This window comes from Anolis carolinensis, chromosome 4 (assembly GCF_035594765.1).
Source record: "Anolis carolinensis isolate JA03-04 chromosome 4, rAnoCar3.1.pri, whole genome shotgun sequence".
NCBI lineage: Eukaryota > Metazoa > Chordata > Lepidosauria > Squamata > Dactyloidae > Anolis > Anolis carolinensis.
In genome coordinates, this window is record NC_085844.1 from 75,901,179 (window position 1) to 75,921,529 (window position 20,351).

Genomic DNA, 20,351 nt, shown 5'->3' on the forward strand with positions numbered 1-20,351 from the left:
AAAAAGGATACAAAATTGTTATGACTCTCACTTCACTCTGATAAAGATTCCAGCATTTCATCATCACTATAAAGTTTAATGACCCTGATTTCAAGAGAAATAGTACGCTTTATTAATCTCACTAGTCTATAGAAACCTTAAATTTTTGAAGGTCCAAGGAAAGAAAACATGCATAAAAATTAACTTTTGGAATTAAGCCAAGTAGTAATATTATAAAATAATATTGTATGTTTTCATCCTATAATAATACCAGCAGGAATAATTCAGTGAGTTCATGGAAAACAATTGATACTACTGCACAACTGCCCCCTTTCTCCTGTCTAGCATCTAAAATAGTGGTTCCCAACCTTGGGCCTTCTGGTGTTTTGGACCTCAGCTCCCACAGTTCCTAACAGCTGGTAAGCTGGCTGAGATTTCTGGGAGGTGAAGTCCAAAGTACCTGGAGGTCCAAAGGTTGGGAACCACAGATCTGAAATATAAGAAAGAGTGATTATTCAGAAAGAAAAGTAAATTCACCTAGAATGGATAGAGTTGGGGAATCTGCATCTGGAAGACAAAAAAAGCTAAAGCTAAAGGTTTTGCCCTGACATTCAGTCTAGTCATGTCGGACTCTGGGGGTTGGTGCTCATCTCCATTTCTAAGCCAAAGAGCCGGTGTTATCCGTAGACCCCTCCAAGGTCATGTGGCCAGCATGACTGCATGGAGCATTGTTACCTTCCTGCTGGAACGATACCTATTGATCTACTCACGTTTGCATGTCTTCGAACGGCTAGGTTGGCAGAAGCTGGGGCTAACAGCAGGAGCTAATCCCACTCCCCGGATTCAAACTGCCGACCTTTCAGTCAGCAAGTTCAGCAGCTCAGCGGTTTAACCCGCTGCACCATCAGGGGCACAAACTTTGTACAAAAAGATTTGGGGCAGAGCAGCTCTCTGGGAGTTATTTGGCAAGAGCTCTTCCTCTCCCCAAACCATGAAAATTCAAATCCAAACCTCCTCATATCTAACAACAGTCCTAACGTATAAAGATTTGAAAACAAGCTAGGTTTCAACATAATGAAAGTATATTTAAAATATGATATGCCCAGTGATGGCTACAATACCCTTAATTATTAGAATAATGATACCTTTCTGCCACATTTTATTTGCAAAGATGGAAGAGTAGTAAGAAAAATGATGTCTAACAAATAACTAATGATGTTCATTGGAACCTGAAACCACCACACAGGGACCATCTCTTTATGAGTCATAAAGGAAAGCAATTTCTTCTCAAAACTACACCATTCCCATTTGGCCCAATTGTTGGTTTTTATGTCTTCACCCTGAATTGTTGTTTTGTGTCTTCAAGTCATTTCTGATTTATGGTGATCCTAAAGGCAAACCTATCACATGGTTTTCAAGGTAACATGAACAAAACAGTAATAACACTGAATTGCAGAAACTGTTATAAAATGCAATTATAGTGAAAAACATCGTATGTCCACAATTAACAATTTGGCATTGTTAGGCATTTATACAACCTAACCTCAGTTCTTCAAAATTAAAGGATTTTTTTAAAGATAATATCAAAGTATTGTCTTTTTAATGTGGCACACCCATGAGTAGTATTATTATTGCAAAGCTCAAACAGAACACACTATATATAATTTAGGTCCAGTGTGAATAATTACAATATAAATGTTTTTAAGCATAGTCCTATGTATCTGAATGGACAGTGCCCAAAAACCCTACTGAATATGAAATGGGGCAGAATTACCAGACATATTTAGATATTTTAAAAATATGTTACGCAGGAAAGTCATATTTCCTGAAACAAAAGTATACAGGCAGTGTACTCAACATGATGTAGAAATAGAAATATCAAACTACATTGGGGTAAAAGTATAGAGCCTGAAAAATAACAAAATACAGCATTCATAAATGCTGTACAATAGAATACAGTCAGGGGCGGGTGCTTGTGGGGGGTGAGGTGACCCCCATCAGCACCCGCTCTCACAAGAGCATCTTGAGGCATGTATCTCAATTCTTGCACACTTGGAGAATAAAAGCCTGGCAGATGTGGCAGGCCTGAACCACATGGGTCTCCCCCAAACACAGTAGGCAGATAGTGTGGTCATCTGTATCAGGTAATTTGCCTCTGCACGACATGCACTTTTTAAACAACATCATGGCACATCTTGAGATGCAGATCCCGATTCTTGCATGCCTGGGGGTAAAAACCTGGCAGATGTGGCAGTTCTGAACCATATGGGTCTCCTCCAAACACAAAACATACATAGTGTAGCCATCTGCATCAGGCAATTTACCTCCATACGACATGTACTTTTTAAGCATCGTCGTGGATGCCATTGTTGAAAGAAGTATAGTGAAGAACTAGCCTGTCCATTGAGGATATGCAGAGTCCATAGGATTTCAGAGTCATAGCCCAGAAATCAGTCAACCAAAGCATCAAGCCAAGGTAGTATCAAAAGTAGTACAGTAGAGTCTTGCTTATCCAACATAAATGGGCTGACAGAACATTAGACAAGCAAAACTGTTGGATAATAAGGAGGTATTAAGGGAAAACCTATTAAATGTCAAATTACGTTATGATTTTACAAATTAAGCACCAAAACATCATGTTTACAACAAATTGACAGAAAAAGCAGTTCAATACACAGTAACGTTATGTAGTAATTACTCTATTTATGAATTTAGCACCAAAACATCGCAATGTATTGAAAACATTGACTACAAAAACATTGACTACTAAAAAATTGACTACAAATAAAGATAGATTGCATAAAATGAATTTACAGTAACAATTTTGTCAGAAGTTAAATCTGTAAAAAGTTCAGTCCTTGCTGCCTAGAGAAAGAGCTGTGAATGTGGGCGGGAGGCAGACTGCATTGGATAATCCAGAACGTTAGATAAGCAAAGGTTGGATAAGCGAGACTCTACTGTATTAAAAAACTGTGTATGAGCATGGAAAAAGCCATATACAGTATGCGATTTCACAGAGACCATGAAAAACCCGGGCCGAGTGACAGCCCTTAACTCAAATTGCTCTTAAGTTAGGATGTTCTTAAGTAGAGGTTCCTCTGCACATACATCATATCTGTGCTGAAATTAAAACCCAATATATAACAAACTATTTCATAATGGGCATGTCATTTTCTGAAAGATGCTTTAAAGAAAATGTGGAGTCTAACCATTGTGCGGCTTCACTGAGTCACCACTTCTATATTTGAGCCCTCCCCTGTCCTTTGATTTTGGACAATAAAAATACATATGGGAAGGGAAAAGGAGCATGCAACCAGATAATATATCATTCAATTGCCAGAAGTTGGAAAGAGTCAAAAAGGTTAGACCAGTGGTTCTCAACCTGGGGTCCCCAGATGTTTTTGGCCTACAACTCCCAGAAACCGCAGCCAGTTTACCAACTGTTAGGATTTCTGGGAGTTAAAGGCCAAAAACATCTGGGGACCCCAAGTTGAGAATCACTGAGTTAGACTGTCATCTAATATCTAGAATGGCCTAATAAGAGCTGGAATTTCAACAATGACTATGCAAACCTAGAAGTTATGGGATAAGAAGAGTGGTCTTCATTACTATCAGTTTAAAAAAACCCAGAAGGAAACAAATATCAATGGACACCCATTAAAACAATGGAGTCTCTCAAGATATAGTAATACAGCTCCTTTTAAATGAGATATTTTCACAATTTTATGCCCAGCACCCACAGAGAGTTTCCACAATGCAAGGGACTTGATGTTACAAGTCTCATGTTCCATTCGGTCTTTTAGAAACCACACCAATTAAATGGCTGCATATATGGAGATAATTTGGTATAAATTGAGCTTACGTTCCCTGTGATGACCAATTTGCCTGAATGTATCATGTATACCAGGGGTCCCCAAACTAAGGCCCGGGGGCCGGATGCGGCCCTCCAAGGTCACTGACCTGGCCCCCCGCCCTCATTTATAATATAATATTTTATATCAGTTTTAATAATATAATATATTGTATATACATATGATATTGATAATAATATTATCATTTTATACAATATAATACTAATAATAATACCATATAATAATATTAATTATATGTTATATATTACATATAATATTACGGTATAGTGGTATAGTTCAATATCTATATATATAAAAGAGTGATGGCATCAGGGCAGCGGACAAAACAACAAAACTACAGGCCCCCCAACCTCGAAATTTGACAACACAACCCATCATTCACAGCTCTAGGTTGATATAACAAAAAGAAAAGAAAAATAAAGTACTAATTACAGGGAGAGGAATAATAGTTTTTATCCAATTGCTGCCAGTTTGAAGGCTAAGCTCCACCCACTTGGTCTCCTAGCAACCTACTCAGCCCAGGGGACAGGCAGAGTTAGGCCTCACTTAGGCCTCTTCCACAGATTATCAGATTCTAACTGGATTATATGGCAGTGTAGACTCAAGGCCCTTCCAAACAGCTATATAACCCATTTAGAATCTTATATTATCTGCTTGGAACTAGATTATCTTGACTCCACACTGCCATATAATCCACTTCAGTGTGCATACTAAACATAAAGACTACCATACAACAGACATTCAATACTACCACTACCTCAACAATTTCTCACCAACACCACCAGACAATGCCACAGCAACGCGTGGCCGGGCACAGCTAGTAGTAATATATAATGCTAATATTGTGCTATGCTAATAATATAATATATTGTATGTACATACAGCTGCTCTGAGTTCCCTTTGGGGTGAGAAGGGTGGTATATAAATGTAGTAAATAAATGTAGTAAATGAATAAATAAATAATTTTGGACTTAGGCTCGCCCAAAGTCTGAATTGACTTGAAGACACACAACAACAACAATCCTAATTAACCTGACTATCTCATTGGCCAGAAGCAGGCCCACACCTATTGAAATCCTGATAGGTTTATGTTGGTTAAAATTATTTTCATTTTTAAATATTGTATTGGTCTTTCATTGTTATTGTTGTTTTGCACTACAAATAAGATATGTGCAGTGTGCATAGGAATTTGTTCGGGTTTTTGTTTTTTTTCAAATAACAATCCGGCCCCTCAACAGTCTGAAGAATTGTGGACCGGCCCTCTGCTTTAAAAGTTTGAGGACCCCTGATGTATACACTGAAACATCAATTATTGTGGCCCTGTGAATCAGGTAGCCAAACTACCCACTTGATTTTCATTAGGAAATATAAAGGACATGGAAAGCACAGAAGATCTGCTACACCATGAATTATGTGGCAGGATCAGAGCCCCAAAACTCTAATGCTCAGCAAAGTCAATGCTTCATATCAGGGTCTATATACTTCATAAGAACCGAATCAAAAATTTATTGCAACCCTGTCAGAAGCAGTTCATCCAATGTATTATTCTATGATGTTGAAATACAGCTAGAGTATTGACTTACAAGCGGAATTTCACATAAGGAAGGGCTTAAATTTCAAGTAACAGATTAAGGCCTTCTATAACCGATTGTTCCACTACAAGAAAGCATCCCAGTTTACCATTTTAAAAAACTGGCTATGAGATTCATTTCAAAAACTGTTTCTCAAACTTGGTGGTCTTAAAATGCATATATCTTAGTTTAATTGTTAACATATGAAGAGCAGGTTAAGCATCAGAAGATGGCTAGGTCTCTAAAATTTACCACCATATTTCACCTCCATATTTCTTATTCTCAGCTGACCTAAACCAAAGGGATTAGCATCAATTTTCTCAAATATCTGTGACATATTTTTGAAAACTCCAGAAGAATATTCATCAGAACTGTGTAGATCTGTAATATATTACACACTGTAGAGTGCTTTAGCAATTTTCATTCGGTCAGAGTCTACGCTTCCAATTCCTCTTCAATTGCTGTATGTATAAGAAATTGTACCCTTTTAAATGCAGAAAAAATGAAATAGTAGCAATGGGAATGGATAATGAATACTTTCATTTTTTCATGTCAGATGTCCTTGACATAGATAAAGCCATGTCAAAAGTCCTCTTACAGGAAAGCCAGATGGGAATCAAATTAATTATAAGTATCCAATATCCCATAGCCTACTTTGAACAAGAAATTATGCATATAACAAAAATGTTAGATTGAGACACATAGCTCTTAGGATTTGAAAAATCTACTATTTAAAAACCTGATAACGGACAGTAAAGGTTATTTTTTTTAAAGATAGAAAAGGACAGAAATATCACTGAACTATAATACACACATCATACTAATCACAAACTTTTGTGTGTTTTTAATTGAGCAGCTCACATTAACCCATAAATTCTGTGGAAAACCCTAAGTGACCTTTAGATAAGCTAGATCATAAGTGAAAAATATATTAAATGAGTTGAGTTTAACAATGAGACAGCCAATTTTTACGTCTTTTTTCTAGACAAAAATGCTGATTTTGCATATAATCCATTTCTAATTTAAATGTTATTGTCATTTAAATGCTTCAATGTAGCATATGCAGTCTTAGGACACTACCAACAGTGAGATCCAATGGATCCTTTGACCCTCAAAAAAAGACTCATTGGCAATAGCGTTCTAACTTTGCATGAGCAAAGCATAACAGTCCACAAAAATGTCTACAAAATATTGTTACTATGTGATTTCATGTCATGGTGACCCAATGGCAAATCCATCACAGGGATATCTGCAGCTGAGAGTATGTGACTTACCCAGGATCATGCTATGGATTACAGTTATGTTACTATGACAGATTATACTGTTCTGTGGAGAACAGCATTGTATTGTTATATACCGTAGTTCATATCCTGTGGAATTATGTACAATTGGACTTTAATATCCACTGGGATTTCTTTCTAGCACCTTCCCCTCCATCCATGGATACCAAAATCAGTGCATACTTGTCCCATTATATATAATGGCACTGAAATGTTGAAATCGAACTTTTCCTGTTTAGATTTCTAGCAACCACACTCCATTACTCTTTCCTCCTTCCTCTGCCAACAAGCAGTATTATGTGACCAGTAGCATGAGATTTGTAATCCAATGGCATGTGAAGGTTCATGATTTTGCCACTCCTAGTATATCATATGCTAATATATTGTCATCTGAGGTAATTTTGAATCTTGCACTAGCCAAAAAACTGACCCTGCAGCAAGAGTGGGAATCTTGGAAAGAAAATAACTCCAGACAGACTAATTACTGGACATTTGGGGGTGACAATTAGGTCACCTGAGTAACAGAAAAGCACCATGCTAACTTTGGCAGAACCAAACTATCAGAACAACTAAACAGTTCATCTATAAAAAATAAAAATAGGATCACCAGCACTACAGGCATTTTAATTATTATGATACAGAGTATCATTCAACAAAGTTAAATAATGATATTTAAAGTCTAGAATCTGGATAATAAATGAGAGCAAGCAAATTATCCCAAGGTAAATCAGAATCCTGAAAGGCTGTCTTAACAGGTGGAGCATAATCTTGATACGCCATTGATTTCAATTGAGAAATTAAATTTTAACACACACAAGAAAACAAATATGATGAGGCAACAGAAATTTTAAATAGTGTTAGATTTAAAAGATGGATAGATTAAAACACTGGTCCTTAAAACCCTGCATCCTTAGATATAGGTATAATAACAGAGGTCTATAATCATTGCTACTTCTGATGTATTGATATGTATCTCCAAGTCATTTCTGACTTAATAGCAGAGCCGGCCCAAGGTAATTTTCAAGTGTAGGCGAAACAGAATTTTTGTGCCCCCCCCAAACCAATCACCAAGAAAGAAAAGAAGATAGAGGTGAAGAGAATGGATAACAGAGTTCCGCATGCTAAACATGCCCAGCTTTTTAAACCGCTCCTCATAGGAGTTGTTGTCCAAACCCTTGATCATTTCAGTCACTCTCCTCTAGACATATTCATGTTATCATTTCTTATTATTATCATTATTATTAATATAAGACAGACAATCCAGTTCAAAGCAGGTAAAGTGGGTTATTTGTTTGAGGCAATTCTTCCACGTTCTAGTCCCCAAGGCAGAAGACAACAAGCTTGCTCCCTCCTCCAAATTTTGCCCTCTCACATAATTACACATCGCCATCATGTCTCCTCTCAACCTTATCTTCCGCATGCTAAACATGCCCAGCTCTTTAAACAGCTCCTCACAGGGGTTGTTGTTCAAACCCTTGATCATTTCGGTCACTCTCCTCTAGACATATTCATGTTATCATTTCTTATTATCATTATCATCATCATCACCATCATCATCATCAGACAGACAGACAATCCAGTTCAAAGAAAGTAATGTGGGTTATTTGTTTGAAGCCATTCTTCCACGTTGTTCTCGAAACCCTTGATTATTTCAGTCACTCCCCTCTAGACATATTCATGTTATCATGTATTATTATTATTATTATCATAATTATAGTCAATTCTTGTAAATAGTGCATCTGGCTAAAAACCCACATTAATTGCTTCGAACTGGGATATATGGCACAGTGTGGACTCATAATCCAGTTCAAAGCAGGTAATGAGGGTTTTTAGCCAGATGCACTATTTACAATAATTGACTATAATTCTGATAATTCCCTGGATGGAAATAAACAAATAATAAATTAACACAAAGGAAAGGATGGAAGGAAGGAGGGAAGGAAGAAAAGGAAGGAATAAAGGAAGGAGAGAATAAAGGGAAGGGGAGAGAGAGAAGGAAAGAAACTGAGAGGGAAATGAGAGATGGAAGGAAGCGGGGAAGGGAAGAGTGGGGGGTGAGGGAGGGAAGGAAGGAAAGGAAGGAGAGAATGAAGGAAAGGAGGGAAGGAAGGAAGGGAAGAGTTGGGGGAGGGCGGGAAAGAGGGAAGGAATGAGGGGAGCGTGGGGGGAGGGAAGGAAGGGGGCCACAACGCCAGGACCCCCGTCCCACTCCTGAGTGAGGGAGAGCGAGGGGGGGAAGGAAGCGGCTTACGTTGCTGTTGAGGTTGATGGCCTGGAGGAGCCGGTCCCTGATCTGCTATGGGAAGGAGGGTCCCGGAGCCGCTATCATTGCCTTCCTGTGCCGGGAGAAGAGGAGATCATGGGGGCAGGTGGGCGGGCGGGCGGGCGGGCAGGCCGGGGCAGGCGGGCGGGCAGGCCTGGGTGGGCAGGCGGGCGAGTGAGGGGCCCCTTCCCTCCCTCTCTCGCACACCAGCACCATACCAACACGGGGCCCCTCAACAGCGACCCCCTTTGACGTGTGCTCACGGAGGGGGGCTTCACTCGCCCCCCCCTGTTGAACCGGCCCTACTTAATAGTGATCATGGATTTTTCTTGGTAGAATTTGTTCAGAGTGGGTTTACCCTTGTCTTCCTTGGAGGTGGAGAAAGTGCCCAAGGTCATTCAACATGCTTCCATGGTCAAGCAGGATTCAGACACTAGTCTTCTACTCACCAAATCCAACACTCAATTCACTACGCCACATTGGTTCTCTGCCCCCTGCCAAAACTGTACCTCTTAAGCCAAGAAGGAATCCAACCAAAAAATTTCCAACACACTGTAGATCAAGATATTGATAAGAAATACAATGCTCTCCCATTTACAGGGCACATTGTGACAGGCAGCTGAAAAGTTCCCTTGAGGTCCTGCTGCAGCTACTTGTCTCAACACATCCTGTGACTGGAAAAGCAATTCAGTCATGATTTCTTAATACTCTGATGTACAATGTCTTTTAAGCCCTTTGGTTGAGATAATTCCTGACATCATCATAACAACAACAAAAGTTATTTGTTATTCACTCCTCCTCACAGCTCGAAGTGGGGTACAGCGCAGTTAAAAACCCCAAATAAAACACAATGCCCTAAAAAACATGTATTGATGTACATAGTACAAAGATTAAAACACAGTACTAATAGAATGTAATTTTATAATGGTTTAAAATTGACTGAGTAGGCATGCCAGAAGAGATGTATCTCAAATTTCGACAGCTCATTTAACTGTCAGTTCTCTTCCACAGGTCATTCCACAATCTAGGGGCAGCCAATGAAAAGGTCCTCTGCAACTCAGATTCTTGCTGGTTGAAGTAAGCCTCCCGCAGAGAACCTAAGTGTCCAAGGAAGATTATATGGGAGAAGGTAACCTAAGCCCAAACCATGCAGGACTTTAAAGGTTAAAACTAACACTTTGTACTTTGCCAGAAAAGTAAGTGGCAGTCAGAGGTGTGATTTTACTATAGGTATAATATGCTCACTCCTAGAGTCAGGCTGCCATGATTTGAACTAATTGAAGTTTTCAAACTTGGTACAGAGGTAGCCAATGTAAAGTGCATTGCAGAAGTCCAACCTTGAGATGATTTGCACATGCACTACCATCTTTGGGCCTTCCAGTTCTAGGAAGGTACACAGCTTGCGTATACGCCAAAGCTATTAGTAAGCATTCCTGACTGTTGCATCTATCTGAGCTGATATTTGGAGAGCCAGATCCAGGAGTACTCCCAAGCTGCAAACACAATCTTTCAGGTGAGTGTAACCCCACCCAGAACTGGTTGACACACCTCCAACCCTAAATTAGGACCCTTAATGGCAAGCAGCTCTGTCTTATCTGGATTATGTTTCAATTTGTTTTTCTTCATTCTGTAAATTCATTGTATGCAATTCTATCTTTATTTGTAGTCAATTTGTTAGTAGCCACTGTTTTTGTAGTCAATGTTTTCAATGCATTTTGATGTTTTGGTGCTAAATTCATAAATACAGTAATTACTACATAACGTTACAGTGTATTGAATGGCATTTTCTGTTGACTTGTTGTAAAATTTTATGTTTAATAAGCTTTTCCTTAATCCCTCCTTATTATCCAACAGTTGCACTTATCCAACGTTCTGCCAGCCCGTTTATGTTGGATAAGTGAGACTCTACTGTATTGTACATACATGTATCTAAGTCTAGACATTTTAGTAAAAAAAAAATCGATCCAAAATGTTGGGTCAATTTATCCATGGAGTACTTATCAAAAAAGTACTTATCAAAAAAGGAACCATCAAGTTCTCTGATTAGAGATGAGAAAAATGAGAGCTTAATTCATCCCTGAAGAACCTAAAAGAGGCATCAACCCCTCTGCTTCCTCCACCACAGCACTGTTTCAGGTCTTTTTGAATGCCTAGGGAAGAAATGGCTGTGGCGTCAACCAGGGGGCAGCTGGCCTTCTTAGGCAAAGCTGGCACTTTCCTCTCTCCATTGAATGGCCCTCGACTTATCCATGGGATATCAAAATCCACAATTTTAGCATTCAACTTGTACATGAGGTCAACTTATATACATGACTGTAAATGATAAATAAAATAATTTGTTCTATGGACAGTTTGCAGAGAATATCTGAGGCGTGGTTCTACTAGATCCTGCTTTCCCAACCAGAATTCACAATGTTCTCTGCCCTCTGCAATCTCCTCTGTGCCTCAAAAACAGAGCATTGAGAAGCCCTCCAAGTTTGGCCTGCCATAATATCCCAGGCCTGAGAAAGAGAACAAGTATTTTCTGGATAGAAATAGGCAATAGTTTTCTTTGATTCCAGCTGACAATAGGTTTGGTGCACACATGGGACTTGAGTCAGACATCAACCAACCCAATACTGATGAGCTTGAATCTCTGAACCAATTTCAGTCTTTGGAATTTCCTGTGAGGATACCACTGTGCAGGTACCCAGCACTTGCACATTCACCCTCCATCGGGGCAATGTCACTAAACACCACACATTCTGAGTCTCCAGGGGGTAAGCCCCATCCTCTACCAATGCCTGAGAGACACTGGTTACTCGATCCTGGATCCATTATGGGGAGGGGAGGGTGGTACAAAGCTCAGGCCAGACTGCCTGGATTCCTGGCATGCAACTCCATAAGAATTAGCCACCCAACCAGATTGGAAGGCAACATCTGGGCTACTCCATTCAGGAGGCTAAACCCAGCCAGACAATGGATTAAGGCCTTGCATTGAAACCCATTGGTTGGCACTTCCTGTGCTGCCAGGAATCAAGCCTATGATGAAAATGTTCCTGGGCAAGTGAAGTGACCGTTTCTTCATACTATAGACCGGGATGTCAAACTAATTTTCATCAAGGTTCACATCAGCCTTGTAGTTGCCTTCAGAGGGCCATTGAAACCATGAATGGAGAATCCAAGGATACAGAGGTCAACCATATATATATTATATATATATATATTACATAGTAGTCAGTGCTCTTTACTTTTTACCCAATTTGGATCCCCAGATGTTATTGAATGACAACTACCATCACTTTTGATTATCTACCATGTGGACTGCAGATAATGGGAACTGAAATCCAACAGCATGTGTGGCTCTAAGGAAATTTTTCTCAGCCTCAGAGCCACAAGTGCTGTTGGGTTGCAGTTCCCATTTTAAAGTCAGGCGTCATATCCACAAGCCTTGTATCTAAATTCAAACCCCACTATCCTGACTAAACATAAGCCTTCCAAATGTTACTGTACCACAACTCCCATCAGCTCTAGTCATGATGACTAATGATGAGGAATATAAGAGTTGTATTCAAGGAGGGCCACATAAAATGACATGGTGGCCCAAATTAGGCCCGCGGTCCTTGAGCTTGACACGTCATATAAACAGTATTTTCTGCTTAAAGATTACTACACAAAGGAAAGGCAAAGAAAAAGATACTATTCATGTAGAACGAAACTGTATAATTTGTTTAGAAAATGTAGTTCCTAATTTTATACATCCCGAGATCTGTGTAAGAAATAATCATACGACGGTATACCATCAACACTGCAGAAACATTATCAAGGAGGCTCCAATGTAATGTAGATGAAAGAGGAGTTAAAATTCCCTTTGCAGCTTGGAAAGTCTTGATAATTCTCACCTCACGCTAATAGCAGCCATCCTCAATACTTTCCTTAAGAAATGCATACTTGACTGCCCTACATCTTTTATAGACCTCAACAAATCATTTGGGAGAAAAATATGCATATCAAAAGCAGCTATTTTTATGAAACTCCTGCTGTGCCCTACATACATAGTGAACATGCAAGATCGACAGACAAAATCTGTGCAGATATTCCAACTCAAACATTTCTGGAATTCCTTTTTATACATCTGTATTTTATAGCTGCCAAAGTGTTAACATTGTTCTGAATGCAGATAGGTTTTTCCTCCCAAATCGGCCATCTTAACTATTGAAAATTATACCATGAAGGCCCACTAATTTCAGTATATCTACTCTATTTATGACAATTCCATATCCAAGCCACAATCCACAGTTCCAAACTGTAAAGATACCAGATTGCAGAGCACTTGATGAACCAACCTGGACAAAGCATATTATATGAGAACACAGATATGCTGGACCATTCTAACAACCACCATGTCAGACTACACAGAGAAGCCATTGAAATCCACAAGCATGTGGACAATTTCAACAGAAAGAAGGAAACCATGAAAATGAACAAAATCTGGCTACCAGTATTAAAATACTCTAAAATCAGGACAGTTAATAAAGAACACCATTCAGAAAACAGGGGAATCCCAGGCAGGAAACAATCAGGGCCAACTAACACCTCCCAACAAATGATTCCTCCAGGCAGGAAGTAGCCAGGCTTTGAAGCTGCAAGGCCATTCAATGCTAGCTGTGCTGGCCAATTGCAACATTCACACTTGCCTCCAAAAGACAAGAGTTCTTTCTCCCACCACAGATATATAAACCCTACTTGCCTAGTTTCCAACAGACTTCACAATCTCTGAGAATGCTTGCCATAAGATGTGGGCAAAACGTCAGGAGAGAGTGCTTCTGGAACATGGCCATATAGCCCGGAAATCACAGAATCACAGAAACCCAGTGATTCTAGTCATGAAAGCCTTCGACAACACAATCCACAAAACATTTAAAATATCAAAATATGTTTAAACCCTTTTTATAAAGCAAAACAACTTCCCAGTCTCGAAGTTTCTATGTTTTGATGCAACAAGCATCAGGACAGTATAAAAACCCTTGAAGATTAATGGTTTGTTTTTGAATTAACACATGCACAATACCTTTAGTTGTAAATATATAAAGCATTTGTCATAAATTTTCCTATTCAGTTTCCTTCAGAATTCAGAAAATGTAGTTAGTTGACAGTAGACTCATGGAAGTCAAAATCATAGCATCGTCTCAATATGGATGCAATAGGATAGTGGTTTAATTTTTCTTAAAAATCATAAAGAGAATTTATGGTGGTAATAAATCAGTAAAATGGCATAGCTAAAGCCAACATGATATATGCTTCCATATCACAATCCATTTCATATACACATTCAGCATTCATCCAATGAATTGCACCAGCAAGTTTCAATGCGCCTAAAGTCATGTGATATTACTTCTAACTGCCATTTTGGCTGATTTTCCCCCTTTTTTGGTATTTTTGGGAGTTTTGCAGAGTTAGGGAACTAAAAATACTGCATTTTGGCAGTTTTGCTCAATTTGGAGGCCAAAATCACCTCGAATCAATCTCCAATCTTTTTTCTTAATGGAAAGCTGGGGTTGTGGAAGTCTTTTGGGGATCCCAAGAGTCACATATGACCCACAGACTATACTTTACCCATCCCTTATTAGTGAAATGATTGTGAAAGGTGTTAATAATACTGAGACAGGTTTTTAAAATTTCATTCCTAATTCAGTTCTTACTATTATGTTACTATTCTGTACTACAAATATTTTTCAAAAGAAAACCTATACATTAAAGCTGACCCTCTACATTTGTAGTTTTGACTTTTGCAGATTTGATTATTCATGAATTTGATTAATAATGTTCTCTCTAGTAATCTCTATAACCTCTAGTGCAACTCTACAGTTAACATCTGATAGAAGTTGGCAGAGCCGGCCCTAGATAATTTTCAAGTGTAGGCGAACAGAATTTTGCCCCCCCCCCCCCAAAACCAATCACTGAAAAATAAAAGTGTTGGATAAGCGAAAATGTTGAGTAATAAGGAGGGTTTAAGGAAAAGCCTATTAAACATTAAATTACATTAAGATTTTACAAATTAAACACCAAAACATCATGTTTTACAACAAATCAACAGAAAAAGAAGTTTAATACATGGTAATGTTATGTAGGAATTACTATATTTGCGAATTTAGCACCAAACATTGAACAGGGATATAGGGCAGTGTGGACTTAGATAACCCAGATAGCCCCCAGGAAAAACTCTAAAATCAGGACAATAAATAAAGAACAACACTCTGAAAACAGAAAAAATCCAGACAGTAAACAATCAGGGACAGCTAACACCTCCCAAAAAAGATTCTCCCAGGCAAGAAGAAGCCAGGCCTTGAAGCCACAGGGCCATTAAATGCTAATCAAGGTGATTAATTACAACATTCACACTTGTTTCAAAGAAGAGTTCTTTCTCCACCCTGGACCTTCTACAGATATATAAACCGAACTTACCTAGCTTCCAAGTTCCCACAGACCTCACAATCTCTGAAGGCCCCAAAGGTGGGCCCGCACGGCACGAAGGCGGGAGGCCCAGGACGGGCACCGGGAGGCCCAGCGCGGCCGCCAGATGGCCCGAAGGAGAAGGAGGTTGGGGGTGACGCCATCCTCCTGGGACGAAGGTGCCCCCAGGACGATGGCGCCACAGGCAAGTGCCTAGTTTGCCTTATGGTTGGACCGCCTCTGGAAGTTGGTGCTGGAGAACCTAGGGAGAATACTTCTCTAGGATCCTTTATACACAGCTGAATAAAATCTGACAGTTCATGCTTTGAACTGGGTTATATGGCAGTGTGGACTCAGCTAACCCAGTTCAAAACTGATATTGGGGGATTTTTTGCCTTGATATTCTGAGTGATATGGCTGTGTGGAAGGGCACTGGGAATCTCTAGTTGACCAGTGCAATTTTATGGTCAACTTCCATAGTGCTGGAGAACCTAGAGGGCCCTTCCACGCAGCCATAGAACCCAGAATATCAAGGCAGATAATCCACAATATCGGCTTTGAACTGGGTTATCTGAGTCCACACTGCCATATAATCTAGTTCAATATGGATTTTATACAGCTGTGTGGAAGGGACCAGAGATTCCTAGAGGTTTCTCCCAAGGAAAAAAATTAGTGTTTTTTTTCCTTCTAAACCCATTGCACACAGTATCGATATTTAAATGCTAAATTTAACAAATGAATAACATTTTTATTTTAGAAAGTGTAATGAAAAATCTTCAATATAACAAAATAAAATACTATATTTACATATCTCATTAAAAAACAAAGTAAGTAGTGTCTGGAATTGTTTCTCTTGCAATCACCAGAAGGTACATACCTTTTCTGAACCACAGAGGCACTGCAGCTGTATTGTATACTCCAAGCCGGATACTATAGCTTTTCATATGCCTTCATTTCCAGAAATTCCAAAAAATTATAAATCCAAGTCTTGTTGTACTTGACATATAGTTGTACTTGACATAGTTTTTGATATAGCATTTTGGCAAAATTCAGTATATGACTGGGATCCTCACTCTTTACCTATTCAAGAGAAATTAATATTTCAGTTTGGAATATATATTAATAGAGGCACTACAAAATCATTATCAGGCTGTAATTGTAGCCATGCAGTAAAAATTATCCCCCTTTAATTTCTTAAAAGAATAAATTTTCAATTAAGCATAGCAATAATTCAGCTGTAAGAAAACTGCACTTGCATTTCAAAACATTATGAAAGTTATCCCCAGGTCTCATTAGAAACTTTTATTACAGCACAATCCTGGATGTATCTCTGAAGTACGTTCACTAAACCCAATGAGATTGGGGCTGAACGTGTGAGAAATTACAGATTAAGGAATTTTATTTAACAACTGAATTGTTGTCACTAAATATCAAAAATCAGGAAAATTTAAGTAGCAAGCTTTACTCAGAATTGTCCAAATGCTTTAGCTTTAGAACCTTATCCTTATCACTGAGGCCTTATCATTGCATGATAAGCAAGGACAACACTTTCTTCCAATCTGTGTTCAGTGGATTGAATTTAGCACATAATGGAATACAAGTTCACTGCTTAGATAATTCATAGCAAATTATCCGTGAAAGCAGTATCACCATGATGCCTAAAATAATTTAAATTGAGCACTTGGATGGTAAAACTGTAGGTCTGCAACTCTGAAAAGTTACAAAAAAATTCAGTTGCCCATTAGAGGGAAGTCACAAAAAGCTCCACCAATATGTAGGCACAGAACAGAGTGAAAGAGGCTAAACTGAACCATAGAGCCAGATGCAAAACAATAAAAAAGAAGATGTAAACCAAGAATAATTATTTCTGTTTTCTTGACTTGACAATCTTCAAATATCTTCATATTGTTTCTGTTCAAATGTATGAGTAAGTTATGTACTGTACTGCATTATAAAGCTCCAAGAGTACTTCAGCAAAACATGCTCAGACTTAGGCCCCTTCCACACAGCTGTATAAAATCCACATTGAACTAGATTATATGGCAGTATGAATTCAGATAATCCATTTCAAAGCAGATATTGTGGATTATCTGCCTTGATATTCTGGGTTATATGGCTGTGTGGGAGGACCATTAGACAACTTGAATTGGAGAAAGAATGGAAAGGCAAGGAAAGGAATGCTCTAATGACTTTCCTGCTTATCAATTTTCCACTATAAACACTGATCTAGAACTCTGCAAAGTTCTAGATCAGTGTTTATAAAGTGTGTGTATTCCTGTAAGGTGCTTGTCAACATATAGTGATCACCATTGATTTCATTAAGTTTCTTAAGCAAGGAATACTCTGATATGGTTTGCCGGTTCCTTCCTTTGAAATATAGCTCACAGTGTCTGGGGCTGGAGCTACACTGTCCTATATCCCAGGAACTGATCCCAGATTATTTGCCTATCACAGGTTATCTGACAGTGTAGACCAGGGGTCCCCAAACTAAGGCCCGGGGGCCGGATGCGGCCCTCCAAGGTCATTTACCTGGCCCCCGCCCTCACTTTTAGACTTAGGCTCCCCCAAAGTCTGGAATGACTTGAAGGCACACAACAACAACAATCCTACTTAACTTGACTATCTCATTGGCCAGAAGCAAGCCCACACTTCCCATTGAAATCCTGATAGGTTTACAGTATGTTGGTTAAAATTGTTTTTATTTTTAAATATTGTATTGTTCTTTCATTTACCAATATTGTTCTATGGTAATAATATAATATATTTTGTATACATATTGATAATAATATTATAATGTAATACAACATAATATTTATTTATTTATTTATTACAGTATTTCTACCCCACCTTTCTCACCCAATAGGGGACTCAGGGTGGCTAATAATAATACAATATAATAATATTGTATAATATAATAATATTAATTATATACAGTATTATATATTAAATGTAATATTACTAATAATATTATGGTATAGTGGTATAGTACAATATAGTAATATATAATGCTAATATTGTGCTATGCTAATAATATATTGTATGTACATACAACTTGTAAGCTGCTCTAAGTCCTCTTCGGCATGAGAGAGGGTGGGGTATAAATGTAGCAAATAAATAAATAAATAATTGTTGTTGGGGTTTTTTTCTGCACTACAAATAAGACATGTGCAGTGTGCATAGGAATTTGTTCATATATTTTTTTCAAATGATAATTCGGCCCCTCAACAATCTGAGGGACCATGAACCGGCCCTCCACTTTAAAAGTTTGAGGACCCCTGGTGTAGACTCATATAATCCAGTTCAAAGCAGATAATCTGGGATCAGATCCTGGGATGTAGGGCAGTGTAAATCCAGCCTGGTAATCATTGGAAATCTCCCATCCAAATACTAACCAGAGCTGACCCTGCATATCTCCCAGGATCAGAATGGATCTAGTACCTTTACTAGTACAGTTTCTCAAACTGTGCTTCTCCGAGTGTTTTGGACTTCAACTTCCAAAAATCCCAGCCAGTTTACCAGCCATGAGAGATGAAGTCCAAAACATCTGGAGGAGCACAGTCTGAGACTCTGCTTAGGGGATTTAGGCCCTACAGTACTAATAGAGATAAAGGAAGATTGGAGAGAGTAATTTTTGAAGTAAGGTATACCAGCAGAAGAACAATTAGGTGGTCCCTTCCTTCTCAATTCTTCTCCAAATCGGCCTCTTTGAAGCCAAATTTACAAAAGAAAAAGATTTATTTAAGTGTACATGTACGTAATATCAGTTATATAACAGCTTGTGACACCAATGTCAGAAGGACAATAGACCAGCTCCAGATTTTCATCCAAATATTAGGGAGTTTGGATCTTTGAAGTCCAGACTGAAGCTCAAAATGGATCCACTATCCCAGTGATCCTGCTACAACCATTGTATAACTTTTAAAATAGCATTGAAATTATGCAAATAAGCATATTGTGGTGGTCTTTCCAAATGTAGTTACAATTTACTCAGAGAATGGCTAAGAACTCAAAGAGTCTCAGCAGTTTGCCTAGTGATGTATGCTGGACAATACACACTTCCTGGAGGACTTCTTACACTAGAGCAGTGGTTCTCAACTTGGGGTCCCCAAATGTTTTTGGCCTTCAACTCCCAGAAATCCTAACAGCTGGTAAACTGGCTGGGATTTCTGGGAGTTGTAGGCCAAAAATATCTGGGGACCCCAGGTTGAGAACCACTGCACTAGAGTAAAGATAGACAACCCTTTATTCTCCCTGTTAAGGCCACATTTCCTTGAGAAAATCTGTCAAAGGATCAATGTTGGTGATGGGTAGAACCAGCCCAAATGTTATGTGCCTTTTTCTCTACCTGTCCCCTTTCTCCCTGCCTAGCTAGCTACAGCTAATGAAATAGAGGCCCCGTTGCTCACTTGTACTCCAAGTTGCATTCAGTTTTTTTCAAACATAAATACTAAATGTGTCTACTCAGAAGTAACCCTTATTGCCTTCAAGAGGACCTACTCCAACTTCAATATGTACAGAACTGTAGTCTCAGTTTTCTAACCAAACCGCACTGCTGATTCCTACAACTCAATCCTTATTGTAATTATTGGGTTTGTATGAATCAGCAGTGCCATCACATTACTATATAATATAATGTAAACTTCCCTTTCCATAATTTACTAAGATTTTAAGCATGGAGAAGCCATAGGATAGCTGCAAACAACACAATTAAGTATCCATTGGATACTTTAGTCATTTTAAACCATGATGGTACTTTTGAAAAGCCATAAAAACCTGCACTCAGGGCCCTCCCACATAGCCATATAACCCAGAATATCAAGGCAGATAATTCACACTGCCATATAATCCAGTTCAATGTGGATTTCCCACATCTGTGTGGAAGGGGTCTCAGTAGATAAACTGAAGGAGTTCAATAAGGAACAGGTTCAGATAAATACATTGTATGGAAGATACA

The 20,351-nt window shown here is 38.7% G+C and overlaps 1 long non-coding RNA gene across 2 annotated transcripts in view; it reads right to left on the reverse strand.

The window, feature by feature from the left end:
- The window catches only part of LOC103278564 (RNA-directed DNA polymerase from mobile element jockey), a 406,813-nt gene that overhangs the window by 377,167 nt on the left and 9,295 nt on the right, over nucleotides 1-20,351 (reverse strand). For both annotated transcript variants that reach the window (XR_010006105.1, XR_010006102.1), the window contains exon 2: nucleotides 16,275-16,477. This is a non-coding gene — a long non-coding RNA (RNA-directed DNA polymerase from mobile element jockey). The remainder of the gene's footprint in view (nucleotides 1-16,274; nucleotides 16,478-20,351) is intronic.